The 22,596-nt window shown below is 37.5% G+C and overlaps 1 protein-coding gene across 1 annotated transcript in view; it reads left to right on the top strand.

Annotated features, from left to right (window-relative positions):
• Nucleotides 1–10,735: 10,735 nt before the first annotated feature.
• RAB27B (RAB27B, member RAS oncogene family) overlaps nt 10,736–22,596 on the top strand; it is a 121,685-nt gene continuing 109,824 nt past the window's right edge. Inside the window, exon 1 of the mRNA XM_070420318.1 lies at nt 10,736–10,810. The gene's annotated coding sequence lies outside the window, so the exon portion shown is untranslated. The remainder of the gene's footprint in view (nt 10,811–22,596) is intronic.

Genomic DNA, 22,596 nt, shown 5'->3' on the forward strand with positions numbered 1-22,596 from the left:
CATAACTATATACCAGTAAGTAAATACTAGAATGGTTAAGTGAAAAAGACTAATAATATCAAATGTTGGCAAGATTATAGAGTAAACTGAACTCTTGTATGCCAGAGATGGGTGTGGAAGTTGGTAAAATCACTATTGAAAAATGTTTTGCAACATCTTCTCAAGAATAACTGGGTGTCTACCCAGCACAAGCGTACATATATTCATTCTCCTAAAGACACGCAAAAGAATGCTCAGTGCAGCGCTGCTCATATTAGCCCTAACTTGGATCTTTACCCAAATGACCAACAACAGTAGATTGAATAAATACATTCTGGAATGTTCAACAGCATTGAGAATGAAAAATCTTCATAAACATGATTCAAAATCATAATGTTGAGCAAAAAAAAAAAAAAAATTACCAAGCACACAATTTCTTTTGTATAAAATAACAAAATAGGTAAAAATAATATTAGTTGTCAGATGTCTGGATAATGGTTACCTTTTGAGGGAGAGGGTTTTATAATCTGACTACTATTACTTGCTCAGCTTGGGAAATTTCATTAAGCTATATTCACATAGGTGTGTTTCTGTCTATGCTCCTAAGTGCCTGAGGGTGTGTGTGTGTGTGTGTGTGTGTGTGTGTGTGCCTGTGTGTGTGTGTATGTGTGGTGTGGTGGTGTGTGGTGCCTGAGGGTGTGTGTGTGTGTGTGGTGTGGTGGTGTGTGGTGCCTGAGGGTGTGTGTGTGTGTGTGTGTGTGTGTGTGTGTGTGTGGTGTGGTGGTGTGTGGTGCCTGAGGGTGTGTGTGTGTGTGTGTGTGTGTAACATACATTATGCTCAGTAAAAACTTAGATAAGTGAAATCTGACTAAAAAATTTTAGTAAATGATTCACAAAATAGAGAAATAAAAGCATCATTTTACTTTTACCTTTCCTCCCCCAATTTTATTCTCAGTTTTTAGAAGTGATCACATGAATCATGGACATCCTTCCATCCCTAATCATGGCATTTATACACATGTATACATGCAAATAATATTTCAAAATTGTATAATTGAATTATATTTTATGTATTGTTTCTTGTTCAATAACATCAAATTTCTCTTTTTAAATATTTAGCAATGTGTAATGCCACAAATAAAATATGACAGCAATTGACTTTACCTACCTACTTGTCATTTATATATGGGATCAATTTTTTTAAATTTTTGACAATGTCATGGGCAAAACTTGAGAACACATTTCACTTAGAATGTCCCAGATTTGTAATGAGGTTGAGCATATTTTCATTTATCTTACTTGTGTATCTTCTTTTGGAAATTTGCTGACCACCTAATGTGACCATTTTTCTATCAAGTGGCTTGTTTTTATTTTCTTTAATTTGACTTTGTTCTCTATTAATTATAGATGTAAATCTATACATAGTTTATATTTAAATTTTTATATATTTTTAAAAATTTTATGTGTTACTTTTATGACCTCTGGGTTAGTGTATTGCTTAGAAAAACTCTTTAGATTATAAAATATCCCATTGTAATTTGTTTTTAATTACTTACTCCATTTGTATTTATTTTTGTGTGTGAAATGATGTATCTGACATATTTTTCCTAAATGAATGGCCAATTATGCCAATACTATTTGTTGGATAGTTTGTTATTTTCCTACTGATTTTGAATTCCACCTTTATCATAAATTACATTTTCATATATATATGTGCCTTTGTTTCATGCTCAATTATTCTATTATGAAATGTGTAGATTTCTGCACCAATGCCACAAATTTCCAACGTAATCTACTTTTATGATGTGGTTTCAAATCTAATAGAACAAGAGAAAATTAATTATTCTTTTCTAAACAGTTTGTTAATTCTTTTTTTCAGTTTGTTAATTCTTAGAAAAAAAATTTTGGGGACATTTATTGGCATTGCATTTATAGATGAATTTAGTGAGACTCCTTGATTCTACAATATTAAATTCTTAAAACAAGGAACTTAGTCTCTCTCTCCCTCTATTAATCAAGTCTACTTTTATGTCCTTTAGTAAAAATCTACATTTTCCTTCATGTAGTTTTTGCTAATTTCTAACTGGGATTATGTTGGCATTTTATATGGCATTGTTGCTATTATAAATATCAATCTATTTAATGTTTTCATCTCACTGGTTACAAAAGGTCATAGGCTTACTTATGTATCTTCTGAACTCACAGATGTGTTAAGAGCATTCCTAACCTAAAGCTTACATTGGACTGACTGGCTGGTATTTAATTCAATCCACCTCTGAGGGAAAATTTCACACTATTTTACAAACAGAGAGGAATGTAGTGAAAAGTATATGAATTTATACAATAAACTGGGCACTATGCACAATGAAATTGGGTGATATTCATGTAATTCTAAATAGATATAGTTTAATTTTATTGCATTGTGATATTTTGAATTTTTAGAATTGAATAAATGATTGGTCTTATCCATTCTGTGTGGGGTCTTTTCTGACTTTATTTTGGGGATTCAGACTATGATTTCACTTATTTGTGTGAATCATTTGGTCATTTGTCAATGAAATAAATTAATTGCCTATCTCCTGGTGGGCTTATTTTTTGAGGGTCTCTAAGACAATCAAATATTTATTTCAAAAGGTAGAGACTTTGGCTCAAGAATTTAAAGCAGGCCCTTCAAGGTGGATGATTGGAATTTGGTAAAATTTGTGAAGTAACAGTTTAAGATTGAGGGAGGATCTTGAAAATAACAAACTACTGTTTGAAAAGCAAGCTGTTTGCCCAGATGAGAAAACTTTTTATTGAACAAATGGGTTTGCAAGAATTTTGTAAAGCAAACACTGACCTTTTAATTAGTTTGCATTCTTATCTGCCTTGGTGAGAATTTCCTGGAATGAACAGTCATGTCAACACAAGCTTTCTGGGTTCTCAGTCCCAATGGTTGAGTTGTTTAGTTGCAAATGATGTTAATTCTCAGAAAGCTGTTTAGTTGGCAAAGCGCTGACTAAACAGGTCAATTTAGATTACAGAGAATTTTGAAGGTAGGTTGAGAAACTGGGGTAATATCTGAGCATTACATTTAGTGTAAAGACATTGGTTTGTGATCTTGATTGTGTTATTCTGAAGCGATGTAACAATATTGGACCCATCTTCAGTTTTCTCTTGGCCTTTCCTGGCTCCAAAATACCCAGCTACTTGTTCTGCTTTGACAGTTACAACAGCAACCAAGTCCATTTGGGTTTCTGCCCCAGGAGGCTTACTAACACCTCATCCAGAGCCTCAGGCTTCTACCAACACTTCTAGGCAACCTGCTACAGGGCGTGGGATTTGACTTTCCCAGGAGATGCCAAAGTGGCCAGGTAACACAACCTGCAAGTGTGAGGGAGTGAACTCCCCATGGGTGAACTTTGAAGAGCATTATGGAGAACAAGAGCAACCCAGAAGGTACATTCTCTCTTCCTTCTCTCTCGGACAGACCATTGGGAAGCCTGGTACGGGTGTCTGGAGCTGTCTTGAAAGCCTGAGCACATGTATCTGCAGAGTCGCCAGCTTTGTCTTTTGGATCTTGGGGATCAGTGGGCAGCATAATAACACATCGTTGTATATTTGCTTTCCATCCTTCCCAGCCTCACTTCCCCTTTCTCTGACTCTCAGCAGCTGGGTTTTCCCTCCCAATGGAGCATTAGTATTTAAGCCTTGCCTCAGGCTTTGTTTCCTAGGAAATCCAGGATAGTACAGTGACCTTAAACTATTAAATCTCCATGGTCTTCAGTTTTAATGACTGGAAAATGAAGAGATTGAACCAAATTATTTCTATGATCCTTTTAAGCTCTAGCATGCCATTATTATAATTTAATCAGTAAAATTTTTGACCAAGGAAGTATGGGGGAAAGCTGACCCTTGTAGCACAGTTAGGATTTTTGGAAATATAAGGAAAATAAGTTAAAGCAATATAGGAAGAACAGGTATTTTTTTTAAAAGTGCGCTCCTGGTCTGATATCTACTAAAGAGGAGGTGACTTAATCATAATTCTCAGAAAAGTTGCGGAGATTGCACTATCGTAAAGATAAATGTACAAAGAAAAATTAAGTAAAATCTCATGCAAAACATGTGACTGTTGTTGACAGAGAGCGCTTGTCCAGGGCATTTTATCTACTTCACTGTAGAAGACCAGAACTCCTAGCTATTTCTAAATAGAAAATAGCTTCTTTTATTCATATTAAAGAACTCCATTTCAGCTTAGTGGCTTCTACAAAAATTTAATTCCCAGGCTGCTGATCTAGGTCTTTCTCAGAACACATGCTTTGTGTAAGCCCCTTATTGTAGGTTCAGTTTTGGTTAAGGAGGGAGATGTCCTTGGAGGTCCCCTAACACAAAACCTTATGGTGGCTGTTGCATAACACAACATAGGCTTCTCAGTGGCATGTCTATTTGAGATGTTGCTCTCTATTTGCAGATGTTCAGAAAGGGTCTTAAATATCGCCTAGTTGCACCCCTTCCCTTTACTGTAAGGAACAGAAGCCCAGAGAAGTGAAATATTGTACCCAAGGTTTTATAACCGGGCAATGAAGGACCCTAGACAAAAATTGCCTTCAATGTAAGTCCTTTTTCCTCTATACCTTACAAAACAATCTAGATAAAGTTAGTGTTCAGCAAATACACAAAACATACACAAATATGCAAAAATACTATGCCATGGAATTTTTGACTTCCTACAATAACAAATGCTTCCTTGTCATCTGATATACTTATATTCTATAGATAATATTAATAATGAATACTATATTGTTTTTGTCCCTCTATCGTATGGATTTTTGTGGGTAAACAAATCTTTGAGACTATAGAGTGAGGATAAAACAAAACCCACCATCTAGTCTGTGTCTAATGTAATGAACCAGAACAATGAGAAGTCTTTACTGCTTCCAAATCTGGGAAGTGTCCTCAAACTCAAGGACTTCTTCTCCATCTGCTTCAAAGTACATTAAGTACCACACCACAACCACCTATTCAGTGGAATGGATCGGCAGTGACTACCCTCATGAAATCTAATTAGAAAGAAACAGATTCAAACCTGGTTGACTTGGTGTATTAGTATTTTATCTTGATGTACCATGAGGAACAGATATTGTGCCTAATAATACTTCTTTTTAGGTGAGCAAGTAACATTGGTATGGTAAGTTATATAATACCATTAGAAGGCCTGAATCTGTAATTCTCTGTTTTTTTTATGCCAAATTCTAGATGAATCACAAAGTATTGAACTACCTCAAGCCTCTCTTTCTTCTATTGGGTTAATGAGCAGTTCATTCATTCAGTCATTTATTCAATAATAATCTCTCTATTTTGTGGACAGCACAACCAGGATGCCAAGAAAAAGAAGGCACACAAAGCATTCACTACTTTAATGTAAAACAAATAGCACAAAAAGACTTTCAGAATTATTGTGTATAAAGTATCATATGACAGGTAACGATAACTATATAATTACTATGGAGAGTTCATAGGAGGCAGCTACATTTTCTGGCTGATGCTATGAAAGCAAAAACTTTGTAAAAGACTCTAAATAAAATCTAGGCCTTGAAGAATGGCTATGATTTGGTGGGCTGGGCAGAGGGCATTAAGGAAAATGATAAAAGAACATATTATACAGATGGAGCTCACCAAAATATATAAGGGTTTAAAAATGCATACTTGAAGAATAGGGAATAGCTCAATATTTTAAAGCTACCAGTTTTGCAAACAATCTAATTAAGGAAATTAAAGCCTAAAAGGCAAATTGGGGGCCCAATTTGAAGAGTATTAAATAACAATGAAAGGAATTTTAACTTTATTCTGTAAGCAATGTGAATCCATTGCAGATTCATGAGCAGAAATTAATTACAACTTTTAAAAGAAAGCAATCTGTTCGGGGTATATAAAAATTGAGGAAAATGTAAAACTATAAGTAGACCAGTGAGGAGGCTATTTCAGCATCATAGGATACAGGTAAAATATGCCAGGTAGACGCCAGTGGCAGGATAGTATGAAGCTGGGTGTGAGAAAAGAGATCAAACATAAATGCTAAGAAAAAAGAGACTTAGGCAAGAGTCAAGGCCTGTTCTTGGGAAATTTCCACTAGGACGATACTGGAGGAAGAAGAATAGCTAAGAAGACAGAGTGAGCAGAGATAAAGCGGGAGACTGGAGGGCCTCAGAGGCACGGAAATAGAGGGGTCAGTATGTCAAAGGCCTGAGAGAGGTCAAGGAAGATAGACCAAAACAAGTCATTAGTATCGTGACTAAGGGATCATTAAAACCCACCAAGAGCAAATGATCAGAAGTCGGTGGTAAGAGTGTGCATGCCATGGGGGAGCTATTCCATCCACAAGTTTTACTGTGAAGAGTGTAGTGATGTCAATTGTTGCCATCTTCCAGAGGAAACCTGGCCACATGCTTGAAAAGCCTTATATAGGATATTTACTTTGATACATCAAATTTCTATTTAGAATGGTCGAAAAGATTTGTGATTCAAGGTGGTTAAAACAGGAAAAAATTGAAAATACCCAACATGCACACTAATGATAAATTAATTTATGATACATTCATGAAATGGAATATTATATAGCCATTAAATTGTGTCTTTTAGCAAGGATTGGCACTTTTTCTGCCAAAGGTCAAAATAGTTTCATGTTACAGTCTATGTCACAACTACTCAGTGAGGCTGAAATAGCTGTAAATAATATGTAAACCAATGAGCATGGCTGTGTTCCAATAAAACTTGTTTTAAAAAAACAGGTGGCTGGCTGGCTATGGCCTCAGGGCCTATTTTGACAATCCCTATATCTGAATATTATGTAATTATTAAAGACAATATGGCACTATTAACAAAAATAAGTAATAACATGGAAAATGACAGGCTTTAAAATATTTACAGTATTTCTAATTTTGTGAACTATGTTTGTATATGTGTCTGTACACCGATCTTTCAGCAGGATGTATCTTTGAGTGCTAGCATCATAATGAACTTTATTTTCTACTTTGTGCTTATCTGTAGTTTCACATTTTCTATCATAACCACGTATTATTTTTTGTCACCAGGGAAAATGCCACTTTTATATGCAATTAAAATTGTGAAGTGAGATGAGATAAAAATTTGAAATGGGATACTAAATCATGTTTGCAAACTGAAAATCTACCAGGTCTTTGGTCACAATCGGAAAATTCCATTGATGCATGAATTCTGAATTCATGGTGAGTAACCCGAAAGGCCTCTCTGAGAGCTACGCCTGTTGGAAAATCTGCAGTGTAGCATGACTAATCAGCATTGGCTAAGAGAAGCAAGGTCAAGATTGCAAAGACCATCTTCTTAACAAGGTGAGAAGATGTGAGTTAAGATAAATAGGACTGGTATCTGGCCTAGGTAGATGCCCATAATATAATCAATGTTCGTAAACCCAAGAATTATCATTCCTGACAGATTGTCTGTCATGCTTCACCCTCCACCCCCCATCTCAGAAGGGATTACTAGCCTGATTATGAATTCCTCACTTTTTAAAATACATAATTCTATCACATTTGCATGTATGCTTGAATAACATATTAATTCTGCTATTTTTTGTTATCTCAGTGAACACTGTATTATGTTTAGTCTTCTGGGATTTACTTTTTTAGTAAATATTATGTATATTTCCAAAATTTGGTTGTGTACAGTTTAAGGTTATACATTTTTACTGCTGTATATTCTTTGTGTAAATAGAGCACAACTGATTTATCTAGTCTCCTTTATGTCTATTTAAATCAACAGTTCTCAACCTGTGGGTCGCGACCCCTTTGGCAGTCGAATGACCCTTTCACAGGGGTCAACTAAGACCATCCTGCATATTAGATATTTACGTTACGATTCATAACAGTAGCAACATTACAGTTATGAAGTAGCAACGAAAATAATTTTATGGTTGGGTCACAACATGAGGAACTGTATTTAAAGGGCCAGAAGGTTGAGGACCACTGATTTAAATGTTTCAAGTTTTTATTATTCAAACATTACTGCCCTGAGCATTTTTGTATGTGTCTCTTGGGTATTACTCCTTGAACAGGGTTACTAGGTTGTAAAGTATTTGTTTTAATTTCTTGTATAATGCTGGTATTAATCAGACTTTCTGTTTCTTTTGAATAAGATTCGATAAATTATATTTCCAAGTTTCCAAATCTATTGGCATAAGGTTGTCCACAGCACTCTCTTGTTATGTTTAATCTCTGCTTTATCTGCCATTGTGACTTTCTTGTTTTTATAATTTTACTAGAGGCCCAGTGCACGAATTTGTGCACAGTGGGGGGGGGGGGGGCGCGGTCCCTCAGCTTGGCCGGTGATCAGGGCCGATTGGGGCCAGCTGGCTGCGGGGAGGGACCGCAGGAGGTTGGCTGTGGGAGCACACTGACCACCAGGGGGCAGCTCCTGCATTGAGCATCTGCCCCCTGGTGGTCAGTGCACATCATAGCTATCGGCTGGTCATCCAGGTCATCTAGTCATAATGGTTGCTTACTCTTTTATATATATAGATGGAGGCATAGTTGACATACAATTAACTGCATATTTAAAGTGTCTCATTTTGGTGTGGGGGCAGCCGTGGGAATTACTTGTCATAACTTCTGCTATAAGCGATTCACAAAACACCACCGACTGCTGTGCTCTGAGCTCCATCACTGCATCTGGGACCAGGCCACACTTCCCTCAGGCTATGCCTTCCTAGTGACCAGGTGTGGCAGGGGATTCAGCTAGGCACATGCCTGCACTGCACTCTAGTCTCAGACCTTCCTGTTTTCCATCCTGCTTCCCTTACTTTCCTACCTCCTACACCTGGGTCAGTTCTGCACTGTGGTCTGGAGGCTCTCTCCATCTCCTCTGTCTTCCTTCTCCATTTGCTTCACAGGTTTCTCCCTTCTGTGCCCCGTAGGGATGCACTTTTCCTGTAAGGAAACCCTGCCTTGAGTATTCCATGGAGAGAATCTTACTTTAATTTTTTATCATTTCTCTCTTTTCCCTCTTGGCCTCTGAGCCTCAGCTTTACCAGCACACCTTGTTATGAGCCAATATATCTTGCTACTGGCTGCCATACGTCACCTACGTGGTCTGACCACCCAGACCGCTAGGTATGAGCAGCCCCTTCTTGCTCTCTAAGGCAACCACCTTTTGGTGGGTGCTGGACCCCCATGCTGTCTCCTCACTATTGGAAGCTTTGGTCCAGAGCCTTCAGCATCTACCTACCTGCCCTCCCTCTCTTTACCTGTGTTCGTATCTGTATTTACTCAGCTAACAAATCTTATTGGAGTTAATGTTCTAGATTCTGGTCCCTTCTGAACCAAACTGCTTATTGTCAACCAAACTTTAACTATATACTCAGGTTGGGGTAGGGGAAGCAATCAGTGTGGGATTCTCAAGCCCTATCTCCTGGCTCAACACCTCACCCATGATGTCAAAGATAGCAAATATAGCACCTTCTGACTTTTAGTGTTCACTCTCTTATAGCAAAGATTATAGTATACATAACTGTTTGATTACACACATATATTAGTATCTTTTCTCTATATTTAAATTATAAGCTCCTTAAAGGCAAATGTGTACTTAACACAGTCTTTTAAATAAAACAGCTGCTCAGAGATCTCTGCTAATTTAATTAGTGAAGAGATCAACTTTTGAACTTGTTTTCTTTAGTGTTATTTCTTAGCTTAGTGTCCAGTTCATTCTTCCCACAAATATTTGCTGAGGGCTTAATATGTGCTGAGCAATCCTCTAGGCTATCCAACTCTTTACCAAACTATTACTCTCTCAAAGTAAATAGAGCAGACTCCCTCATACAGATTATAGTGTGGTGGGGGAGTTATTCCATAACTGAATTAGGAAAATCTGGATGTTATATGGGAATAAGGTCCTATAGAGGAAAAAGTGGGGCAAATAAAGGAGAAGGATGAAGGGAGGCGTTGATATACTAGTATATGGAGCCTGGCGCATTTTGCCTCCTAGAAAATAAGCTTCTGGAGGCCTCTATTTTGTTTATTTTTGCATTTATTTTGAGATTTATGGACAGAATATGCTAAACGTGGAGTTTTTAGGCCTTTAATAAACATTTTGCAAATATAAGAAAATATAAATCAAACTTTAAAAAATTCCTTACTTCCCCATTCTTTTTCCCTGTGCATTTTAAATGTGGGATGGGGACAAAATGTATGGATAGCCGTCAATAAAGTGCAAATTAGCTTTCTTCCTAAAGGGCTTTAACATTCTCAAGGGCACCATTTAGTTAACAGACAAGAGCATCCATCCTCCGTTCTGGTTTCAATATCAGTGTCTGGAACATTAGCAGACCCTGTTTCTTACTCACTTTTCCCCAGCTCAGACCCGCTGCACTGATGCTTAACAAGCCGACGTCCCTGAAACCCTTGGTGACAGCCCCCAGAAGTATCACAAGAAGTAAGAGGCTCTTCTGAGCTACCTTGGCAGCTAATCAGGGGCAGGCACTAGGACCGCCCCGGCGCCCATAGGCAGCCCCGCTTCACACAGCCTGTCAGCGAGACTGAGCCGCCTTTGCTGTTACACAAGAGAGCAGGCAGCAGCTGCAGCCGCTCAGCATCCTTCCCCCTTCCGGTCCATTGGAAGGTATTTACTTGCTATTTACCATTCAGATTCTGTACACCGGCGTGTGCCTTGAGTGTGCACTTAATCTGATGCTCTGTACGCTGTCCAGCACTTGTTGGGTTACTATATTATTTTATGTTAATTTTCACAGCTGATGGAAGCAACAGTGCCATAAAGAAATGGGCTAGATATTTCCAGAGGCTGAAATCTGGAGGCATTTGGAGGTGTAAGTACATCGGTCCCAAATCTCTAACGTGCTGGCTGTGTCAGTTCTGTCTCCTGACCTTCTTCTTCTTCATTGAAAGAGCCAATGTGAGATGCCATTTGCATATTTCATTCATGAAGGAAAAGCACCAAGAGGGTGACAGAAACCACTAAGGATGGGCCTGAAACTCCACTTTGGAGTGGCTGCGGTTGCCTCTGCCAGCCTGTGGGTCTGGGAGAGGCGAAGCTGGGTTGGCAGCAGAGTTTTGATGGGAAAGAGGTTTTGCTCAGGGTTGCAGACTGCCTTGTTGTTTGCTGTCTGCTTTCTGTTTCCGAAGCTCCAAGATTGTCCTATCTAATCACTGCCGTGGGGCAGTGTACGTCTTCTTATGCTTTATGTCTGCATTCCAGATACTGTTATCATCCGTGTGGGCTGCCAGGAAGCTGTTAAGCCATTCTGTACCTCTCGGTGTAAAGCCATTGAAGAAAAACCTAGTTTTGCTTTCGCTTGGCCAAACTATACTCAATACTACAATTAGAAGGTTACACACAGAAACATTTGAAAAAAATAATAATTCAAGATTCCCTTTCCTGTTCAGCAATTGATCTACCTATGTGAGATAAGGGAGTAGTTTGCTATTAGAAAACCCAAATGAAGAAGACTGCAGAGAAAATTGAACATTTTCTAAGCATTTTACTAATTAGTTGGAGATGCAACTTCATTGTATCAAAAGATCTTTGAAAACTTTAAAACCTTTTAAAACCACATTTTTTTTAGGTTAGATTATTACCTTAAAAATTAGATCAAATTTGGTAACAGGTAAAAATATTTAGATTAATCTATGAGATCAAATGCAATAGGTAAACATATTTAAAAATGAGTAAAATGTTGAGTCATATTAATGGTCAATTCATAGGAATGTTTAAGATAAACAGTGCCATTACTTTATCTCAGGAAAGAAAATATCAAACTAAGACTCAAAGCAAGGCATCAATATTGAGAATGTGACTTTAATGAAAAGTATTTTAAAATCACCTTCAAAATAATTTTAATGGTACAAATATTATATAGTTTAACGACATTATATGTGATATAATGCGTGACCCTAAATAAGATTTCAAATTGTTTAAGAATTAAACTTTTAAAAATATAACTGTAGTTCTAAAACTCTTTTGTAGAGAAAAGAGGGGCAGAGGAGATGAGGGAGGGAGAATTGATTTATTTTATGTTTTTTTTTTAATATTTTAAACATTCTCATTGAATATTTACTATGTAAATATGCTACTTATATTTTAAAATATGTAACAAAAATTACAAATGATTACAACAATTCATTTGCAGCATCTTTAAAAGCAAATGAATATAGTATATAAATAAAGCATGTGAAGACTGCTGTAGAATGTATCTCAAGCCTGGAAAAAACTGTTTTGAAGATAATTCTTCAAAACAGAGGAAGTTAGGGAAATCAGATGGTGAAGCAAAAGTAACCTTTTACATTTATTTATAGTTGGTATAACAATGTGCTACAACTCCATAAACTTTGTGTTAATAAAGATTCTCCCTCCGTCTTTAATTTTTTCTCTCTATATTTCAAGTCTAGAAAGATGACTCATTTCTTCAAATTAATACTTAATTTTGGAAATATTTGCCCAACATATGATTTGCAGCCTTAGACTTCAGTTTTATGTCATACTCATTATATGGGTCTCATCATAAATCATTTAAAAATAACTTCATTATATGTCGAGTTGAAGATTCACTGAATTAAATGATGATGGGAGGAAAGTTTTGAGAACATAGATCTTATTCAGAATTCGGTATTCTTCTCAGAATCTGAACTTTCTTCCTAAATTTAATTCCTAAAATTAAGTCCACTGGCTAGACCTAATTGACTGAAGACAGGAAGAACCATGCACAGAAGTCTGGATTGCTGGCAAACAAGTGGGGCTTAAGCTGAAGAATAAAATGCAAAAGCTAAAACTGATTTGTTAAAGTGTGAAAGTAGTGATTATCTGGTGATTTTTATCCCTGAAGATAATCCCTTTATCCTTGAAAGGTTTCCCTGCCCAGGAGATCTGGTGGATATTCTTATTCCCTAGATTTAATGGATAAGAACAAGATAGATATTTCTTTGAACATACATATTTTTATTTAAAAGAGATTAAGCAAATCAGCCAATCTGGTTACACCGATTTCACCCTTAGCAGTATGTTTTCTCTAAAGGGCGTATTTCACATGAATAGGGTGCTTGGTAAGACATTTTAGGAAGAGATAGGAAAGGCTAGCTTTTACATTCTTAAAGCACCGGGAAGGAGCTAATGTAAATTAAAGAACTGCCTCAGCCACACTTGTTCTGGCATTTCAGTGTGCTTTTATTTTGGTTTTCGGAGGACCTATGCTTTACGTAAAAAACAATGTCTCCCCGTCGAAGCTCCAGAAAATGTGGTAAGTCAGCTGGGGGTTCACTTCTCAGGAAACCACTTAGTGTTTTGTTAAAGATTTTTTTAAAAAAGTAAAGAATTAACAAATAGTTCTTTTTTTATTTGTCCTGAAAGATGATTACCACACTAACATCAGTTTTTAAGAACCCGTTGGTCACATATGCAAGCCACAATAAGTGGGAATTATATGTAACTTGAGAATATCTTTGAAATCCAATTATGATTTTCTCTTGTTAAATAAAGAACTTAAACGGAAAGGAAAGAACTTTTATCGGTGGATTGTCATGTCTACATCAGTTATAGTTGTGTGAACCAGGAGGAGTAGGTTGCTTTTGTGTTGTTGTTTTTCTAAGTTTGCAAAAGGGGTTAACTATTATTCATATAGTTTGAGGAAAAAGGTTTTCTCGAAAGCAATTTTCAGGAATTGATTTTACTTGTAAAGAAATAAGTTTGTGGGTGAAGCAGAAAGCTTTTAAATATATGAGATTGAGCCTTTGAGTATAAAAGGCCAATTAACAATATGAAACATGTGCCATGCATTATTTATAAGCAGGTTTATCCAAAACGTTGTTTTCATTGTCCCTCCTGGTTCACACAACTATGAGTGATGTGGACACAGCCACCACTACTATACTCTCATTCCTTTTCCCTTATGCCTTTTATTTAAGAGGGACGAAGTTAAAAACTCTAAGGAAACTGTCAATAAATATTAATCATGATTCAATAGATGTTTAAGTTGCAAATGAGCTAGTCCCCCAAATATAATGTAGTCACTATAGTTTGTACCTTGGAATCAGTGTAAATTTTATGGACAGAGCATTTAATATTTTTGCATTATTTCTGTTTAATAGATAGCACTGGATTCTTCACTCTATGCCAGGTATACATACAGTGTTAGACAATAAACAAGGTACTTCCCACCACTCATGGTCTTCCTCATTGTGCAAAGGGAAATAGGCAACAAACAACTATTATAAACCAAACACCCTATTATTAGAATTCATTTAAAATTATTATTTAATTTGTTACAAATTAAACAAAACAGAATGTATTCAATAGGTACTAACTTAAAAATTAGAAGAGAGTGCAATGGTAAAGAATGACTTGGTGGCTCTTTGTGTGTGAAAAGGTGACACATGAGGGATCTGAGCATAAGAGGCAGCTAAGTCGTGAGTGGCAGTGTGCCGTGATGGAAAGAGAGCAACTTTGTGTTAATCTGCTGCAATTTAAATCCATTCTATGTCATTCCTAAGCCTTGAAATCTTGAGCATTTTATTCCTTTGATAAAACCTTACAGAGTCTTAAGAATAATGAGCTTTATAGAGTTTTGAAAAAAAATAAGTTGAATGTCCATGATAATATCTTGAGCGTCCATGACCATAATGACTTATAAAATGTTGCAACTTATGAATACACTACCTTAAATATATGAGTCAAAGAAACAACTATTGACCTATTTTATCACTCCTGCGCCGCTTTTCATAAATACTTTCGGTCTACCACACATTTGAGGGAGAGCATTGTTCCCAAGTCTTCTAAAGACCAACTCTCAATTAGGAGCTTTGTTCTATGCAGTTGTGGTTGACTTTTTGATCATCTGCTCAGAAACCACCAACATGGTGGTTGATGAGGTTCAATTAAGGTGCTGTTTCTCCCAAGGAATGCTGGACTGAGATGGTCATCTCTGAAGAGGTTAGGCACATATCTCCTGGCAGGACTGTGCTTACTGGGCTTGACCTGTCAAACACAACTTCTTGAGATGTTCAGTGAGATGAACATGGGCCTTTATAGTGCACAGCACAGGATTCAAGCTCAAGTTGAAGAAGCAAGTTCATTGATGAAGAAGGTAGTTCATTGATATTTGGAATGAGTCCCATCTAAACACTTTCAGAGTTTTGTCATGGCATCAGCATATAGCCATAAGATATATACTTGCACAGAGCAACCATGTATATTCTCTGTATTTAAAAATTTATTTGTAAGGGGAAAATTGCTATGCGGTGACTTTTAAGTATTTTCCCCCTACTGCTCTTGACAATACAGCTATGTAGAATGGCAAAATTGCTCAACAGTGTGTTCTCTTAGTCATTTCAAAGGAAAACATTAATCCTGGATTATCAGCTAGATATACTTAAAGCTCCCATCAGACAGAATATATAAAAGCCTAATATGCTAAGTGTCTGACTGATCAGTAGACCCTTTGGTCAACTGCTCAACCAGTGCTATGATGTGCTCTGACCACCAGGGGGCAGATGCTCCGACTGGTAGGTTAGCTTGCTGCTGGGGTCTGGCCAATCGGGACTGTGCAAGACAGGCCGGACACGCCCTGGAGCCCTCCTGGCGTCCCTCCCCGGCCTCTAAAATATTTCTTCTAATTAATTTCCTTTCAATGTGCACAAACTCATGCACTAGCCCTCTAGTCCAAAAGAAGAAACTAAACTGAAATCAAAGAATGAAAGGCAGTGGAATTGAAAAAAGGCATGCTTGTGGGAAATAATTTCCTGACAGATCTAGATCTGGCCAAGTTCCTGACTTTGTAGAAGATGGACTCCTCCAGAGCAGTAGCCACAGGCAAATTGGCAAACCTAGACTACAGTTTATCCCTGTGCAGGACCAGGAAAAAGCAAAGGTCCTCATTGAGGGTGAACAACGCAGTGGAGAGGGTCAGATCGGGAAGTAAAATTCAAGTTCATGAGATTTTGTGCTGCTAGTATTTACATCTGTCTGCAGCTCTGTCATGTTCATCTCTGTGTCCATGGAAATATAACCTGATCTATTTAGGTCTTGGTTTCTCTATTGCAATATGCTGAATTTTAGTAATAAATGAATATCATCAGCTGAGAAATAAGTGTAATACATGTATATCTAACAGGTAGATCATTACCAAATGAAAGTTGGAGTATCAATAATCATAGTAGGCAAATACATTTTTTTTTTGTCTATAAGTTTCTTATTTATTTATTTATTTATTTATTTATTTATTTTTGTTGTCTTAAGTTTTACATATGTCTCCTTTTTCCCCAATTAACACCCCCCCCCCCCCAAACCATTCCCACCCTGGGCAAGCCCCCACTGCCCCAATGTCTGTGTCCATTAGTTATGCTAATATGCATGCATACATGTCCTTTGGTCTGCAAATACATTTTAAAGCAGGACACACAGTTAAGATTTAAAAGGGTTGTTAGCCCTGGCCGGTTTGGCTCAGTGGATAGAGTGTCAGCCTGCAGACTGAAGGGTCCCAGGTTCGATTCTGTTCAAGGGCACATGTCTGGGTTGTGGGCTAAATCCCCAGTAGTGCAGGAGGCACCGATCAATGATTCTCTCTCATCACTGATGTTTCTCTCTCTCTCCCTCTCCCTTTCTCTCTGAAATCAATAAAAATATATATATTTTAAAAAATAAAAAAGGTTGTTAAATAATGATTAAATGTACAATTCACCAGAAGATATATCCATCCTGAAATTGTTAGTACCTAATAACGGAATCCAAAATAGTATTAACATATGTAAAACAAAGGGAAATTGACAAATCCACGATCATAGTTAGAAGTTTTACCAAATTCTCTTAAAAACTGGCTAAAAACGAAAAAGGATAGACAATTTGAACAATGCAATTTACAATCTCAATGCAATGGACTTATATGAAAACTACAACCAATAAAATTATTTTTTAAACATACATAAACATTCCTTTTATACATAAGAATTTATAAGCACAAGATATAAAGTATGTCTCAACAAATGTAAAAAATCAGAATCAGCCCAATTGGTGTGGTTCAGTGGTTGAGCGTCAACCCATGAGTCAAGAAGTCACCGGTTCAATTCCTGGTCAGGGCACCTGCCCAGGTTGTGGACTTGATCCCTAGTTGGGGATGTGCAAGAGGCAGCTGATCAATCTTTCTCTCTCATCAATGTTTCTATCTCTCTATCCCTTTCTCTTACTCTTTTTCTAAAATAAGTAAAAACATATTTTAAAAAATCAGTATCATAGTTAACATGATTTAATCAGAAATTTATGTAGTTCAAATTAGCCTTATACAATATAAAAGGTAATATACTTCAGACTTGAAAATTTAGAAAATATTGTCTAGTCTTAAAATAGTTATTAAATCTAATTTGATCCCATTAAAAAACTTCACTTTTATTCATGCATCTCATGGGATTATTTCTAACCAGGCTCAGGGTACTGTGTTCGGGTTTAGGTAAAACAACCAGATTTCTGAACTCAACACCCTTGAAATTTTCTCATTCAACTACATTTGCATGATAACCAAATAAATGAGTTGGTTTATAATAAATCTGTGATTCAGATTCTGAGGCCAAATTTTTACTGGGCCTACTTTGATAACTATTAGGACCTGTGGACAAATCTCATTTTTAAGGTTAGAATTAACTCATAACTGGATTGAAGATGGTCTATATTGCAATATCCTATATTTTTTAATAGAGAAAATATTTCAATCACTGCATACAACAAATACCAACCAAATTCATTATTGATGGACTCTCAAAATGTGCATCATGAATATTGTAGGTGTTATATTTTTACCTATATTATTTTTAATTATTATCTTGCCTTGCACTTCTTTTATAAACTACTAGAGGCCCAGTGCATGAATTCATGCATGGGTGGGGTCCAGCTGTCTCAGCAGATTGGGCCAGGCGGGCCAGGGGAAGTGGCCCAGGGCCATTAGCGGGCCAGCCTTATCCCCTGGTTGAACTCCAGTTGAACTCTCGGTTGAGGGGACAATTTGCACATTACCCTTTTATTATATAGAATTTTTTAAAACCTTAGAATGAAGAACTCTTTTTTAAAATTTTTATTTATTTATTGATTTTAGAGAGGAAGGGAGAGGAAGAGAGAGATGGAAACATCAATGTGAGAGAGAACTATTGATCGGCTGCCTCCTGCATGCCCCACACTGGGGATGGAGCCCATAACCCAGGCATGTGCCTTGACTGGGACTTGAACCATGACCTCCAGGTTCATAGGTCGACACTCAACCACTGAGCCATGCCAACTGGACAGAATAAAGAACTCTTTATTACTCTTTTTTTTAAAAAAATAAATCTTTATTGTTTAGATTATTACAGATGTTCCTCTCCCCCCCCCCCCCCCCCCATAGCTCCCCTCCACCCGGTTCTCACCCCACCCCAGGTCCTTACCCCCTCCCCCCCCCCCACTATCCTCATCCATAGGTGTAAGATTTTTGTCCAGTCTCTTCCCGCACCCCCACATCCTCCCCTCTGAGAATTGTCAGTCCACTCCCTTTCTATGCCCCTGTTTCTATTATATTCACCAGTTTATTCTGTTCATCAGATTTTTTATTGACTTAATTTTTAGATTCACTTGTTGATAGATATGTATTTGTTGTCACTTTGTTGTTCATAATTTTTATCTTTACCTTTCCTTCTTCTTCCTCTACTTAAAGAACACCCTTCAGCATTTCATATAATACTAGTTTGGTGGCGATGAATTCCTTTAGCTTTTTCTTGTCTGTGAAGCTCTTTACCTGATCTTTAATTCTAAATGATAGCTTTGCTGGGTAGAGTAATCTTGGTTGTAGGTTTTTGCTATTCATCACTTTGAATATTTCTTGCCATTCCCTTCTGGCCTGCATAGTTTCTGTTGAGAAAGCAGCTGACAGTCATATGGGTACTCCCTTGTAGGTAACTAACTGTTTTTCTCTTGCTGCTTTTAAGATTCTCTCTTTGTCTTTTGCCCTTGGCATTTTAATTATGATGCATCTTGGTGTAGTCCTCTTTGTATTCCTCTTGTTTGAAGTTCTCTGTGCTTCCTGGACTTGTAAGTCTATTTCTTTCACCAGGTAGGGGAGGTTTTCTGTCATTATTTCTTCAAATAGGTTTTCAATATCTTGCTCTCTCTCTTCTTCTGGCACCCCATAATTCAGATGTTGATATGTTTGAAGTCGTCCCAAAGGCTCCTTACACTATCTTCATATTTTTGGATTTTTTTTCTTTTTTGCTCTTCCGGTTGGGTGTTTTTTGCTTCCTCATATTTCAAATCTTTGACTTGATTCTACTGTTGAATTTCTGTATATTATTCTTTATTTCAGACAGTGTATGCTTAATTTTTGACAGGTCCTTTTCCATTTTTTTGGCATTCTCACTAAGAACGTTGAAGGTCTCACTAAGTTCCTCGGAGGTTTCTAGAAGATTCTTGAGTAACCTTATAACTGTGGTTTTGAACTCTATATCCAGTAGTTTGCTTTCCTCCATTTCTTTCATTTGTGACCTGTTTCTTTGTCTCCGCATTTTTTATGCTTCCCTGTGTTGGTAGAGTGGCTTTGTGTGCTAGGTGTCCTATAGGGCCCAGTGGCTCAGCCTCCCCAATCACATGAGGTGGACACTCTTGGTGCACCCCTTTGTGGGCTGTGTGCACAGTCTTGTTCTAGTTAAGCCTTGATTGCTGTTGGTATCACCGGGAGGAATTGACCTCCAGGCCAATTGGCTGTGAGGACTAGCTGTGTCTACATTGGAAGAGCTGCTGTTCAGGAGACACCCTTATGGGGCTGGACTTGCTTCAGTGGGACTTTGGAGCTCACTGAGTCTGCCCCTTGAGTGTGTCACTTATGGATGTGAAGAGTTATAATCTGGTGTGGTCTCACACTGACCACTGGGTACACTGGCTCTTGGATCTCCAAGGAGGTGCAAAGTCAGCCACTGCCTGAGGCCACCCAGTAGGAGCTACAGAGATATCTGCAGATTCCTCCTCTTTATTTGGGGTTTGGAAGTGCCCAGATGAGGCCCAGCTGTGAAGCAAAACAGGCTGCTGCTGCCAAGACGTGGGCCTTCTTTTGGAAGCTTTGGAGTTCTCTGACCCAGCTGCAGTTTGTTAGGTTTTAAGCTGTGAAAGGACAGGCCATTCATATGCAAAAGCCACTGCACATAGCTTGGGTGGGGTTGTAAATTGGGTGGGGCAGGGTCTCAGGGAATCACCAAGGTGCAGCAAATAGCAATGGCTGCCAGTAAGCCCTGCACTGAGGAGGTCCCTGCGTCTCTGCATCCCGCGCCCGTGCAGGAACAATGATCGCTGGGAGTACCTCTGAGAGAAAGCCGCCCTCGTGTTCCAGCCCGATGCCAGACAGTCCAGTTTCTCCCCATGAGTCTGGGTCCCCAGAGTCTCACCCGGAACTGGAGTTCAGAGCAATCAGGAGCTTGTATCTCCCTCCCGATTGAAAAAAACAACAGCGCACCTCCATACCTCTGCATCTCTGCACCTCCGCACCTTCTACCGGTCTCAATGTGCTTTTTTCTTTCCTTCTAGTTGTAGAACTTCCATTAAGCCAGATTTCCCGTGGTTCTGGATGATATTTGTTTTGTCATTTAGTTGTAGTTTCGATGTGTTTGTGAGAGGCAGCAAGTACAAGTGTTTACCTAAGCTTGCCGTCTTGGTTCTCCTCTTTATTACTCTTAACAGACCATTCCAATGCCCTTCTTTGTAAAATTTTTAGTTAATTATAATTTTCATTTGTCTAAATTCAAACAAGGTCAAAATTCCATTTCCAATGTATAGCAACTTTGCTCTCAGTCTGAACAAGGCAGGGAGACTTACTCTCTGAGTATGGTATGTGCTCTCTGATAAAGAATGAACCCATGGTATGCCTTGACAAGAACAAAACTCTACAAAATATATAAATCGTGTATCATTCTATGTGTATATCAACAGTTATCTAGCTGAAAAACAAATGGCTCAATTAAAGAACAATTGCTCCTGGCAACTATTATTTAAATGACGGTTTTTTTTTATTTTGAATGGACTCCTTTAGTTGTTTCTGCAATAAAAAAACAGTACATTCCAAGTCTGAGTTCTTGGCAGAATGTTCAATTTTCTTTTGTTTAGTAATATTCTATTTCAGTAATAAATTTAACTTATTCAAACTTTTATGATTTAGAATACTTAAAGTGAGTATGGAAGGGACTTTGAAATTTTGGTCCCTTAGAGATGAAGAGCCTGAGGTTCCAAGTGGTCATTACATGCCAGATGTGGAAGAAGAAACCATGTCAGATGATTTTCAACCTGGCCTGATTGTATCAGCATAAAGTTTGCTAACGTACAATTTCAAAATGTAAAATCACAACTCTCAGGAAAATAAAAAATGGGCATGTGTAAGAGATTTTCTTTAATTCATTAATTAATGAAGAACATCAGTACAATGCAATGACGAGTTTGAAAAGCATTAAAAAAAAACTTGATATATATGGGCAATGTCAAAAACTGTTAAGATAAGACTGTAGAGTTAAAAAAAGATTTAATCTTTAGGGTTACCTGTTTCATCAGACAAAAATTATTTGCATTTGTGTGGGACAACAGCTTACAAGTTAACAAGTAACTTCACTAAATCTGGGACTTGTAATAAATAGTAAATAGTAAGGTGAATTAACTTCCTTCCCTTAGACAATCTTTGGGTGGTCTTTGCCCCATATGTTACTAAAAGTACTCTCTGCCCATCTTTTTGCCTCATTTCCATGGAGAAGAATAAGGGTTGACAGCTAAGTCTGTGTACCAAATCCAGTTCATCTTCTGCTTTGTAAATGAAGTCTTATTGGAACATGGGTTTGCTCTGAGTTTTCCCATAGGTTTACCAAAAGTGTTGATTAGCCAAGGCCTCCTGGAGTTTGCTCTGCAAATCTGGGGCCATACAGTATTGAGCAACCACTAAGGCCACACAATTTACTTCTGTCTGAAAACTTTCATAAGGAATCTTGAATTGGACTTTTAAAATTCTCTTTAGTGCGTCTTCTAGCCTAAGACTGGGAAACCAACCCCCAAAGCTCTCTCCACTAGCTTTCTCATTAACAAAATGACAACATTGTTTTCCTGAATTTCATTACTGTTTGTAAATTTTTATCATTTACTCAACAAATAGCTATTAAGTGCCTATTATACAAACAAGACAGAAACAGTGTCTACCCATACGAAGGGGTACAGACTGGTAAGGAAGACAAAAATAAACAAATAGCTAATGGATTACTAATGTAATTTTTATGATAAAGTACTATGAGAGCATATGAGGGGAAGACTTTCCTAGTCTGTTGGGGTAAGCACTGAGTATTTGGAAGGATATAGTCAAGAAAGGCATCTCCAAGAAAGTGATGTTTAGATTAGGATCTGGAGGGTAATAAGGATTTTCTAGGCAAAGAGCGGTTGTGGAGGGAGTGAGGTGGGAAATTTCATAAAGGAAACATCATGTAGAAGGTCAGTGGACAAGAAGGTACCATGAGCATTTATTTTTTTGATTGGATGATTCTTTTTGTTTTGTTTTGTTTTGTTTTGTTTTCTATTATTATTTTTTTATTGCTTAAAGTATTACAAAGGGTATTACATATGTGTCCTTCCCCCCCC

The sequence above is a fragment of the Myotis yumanensis genome, unplaced genomic scaffold (genome assembly GCF_028538775.1).
Source record: "Myotis yumanensis isolate MYYU_CA2020_CCGP unplaced genomic scaffold, mMyoYum1.0.hap1 SCAF_7, whole genome shotgun sequence".
NCBI classification, from domain to species: domain Eukaryota; kingdom Metazoa; phylum Chordata; class Mammalia; order Chiroptera; family Vespertilionidae; genus Myotis; species Myotis yumanensis.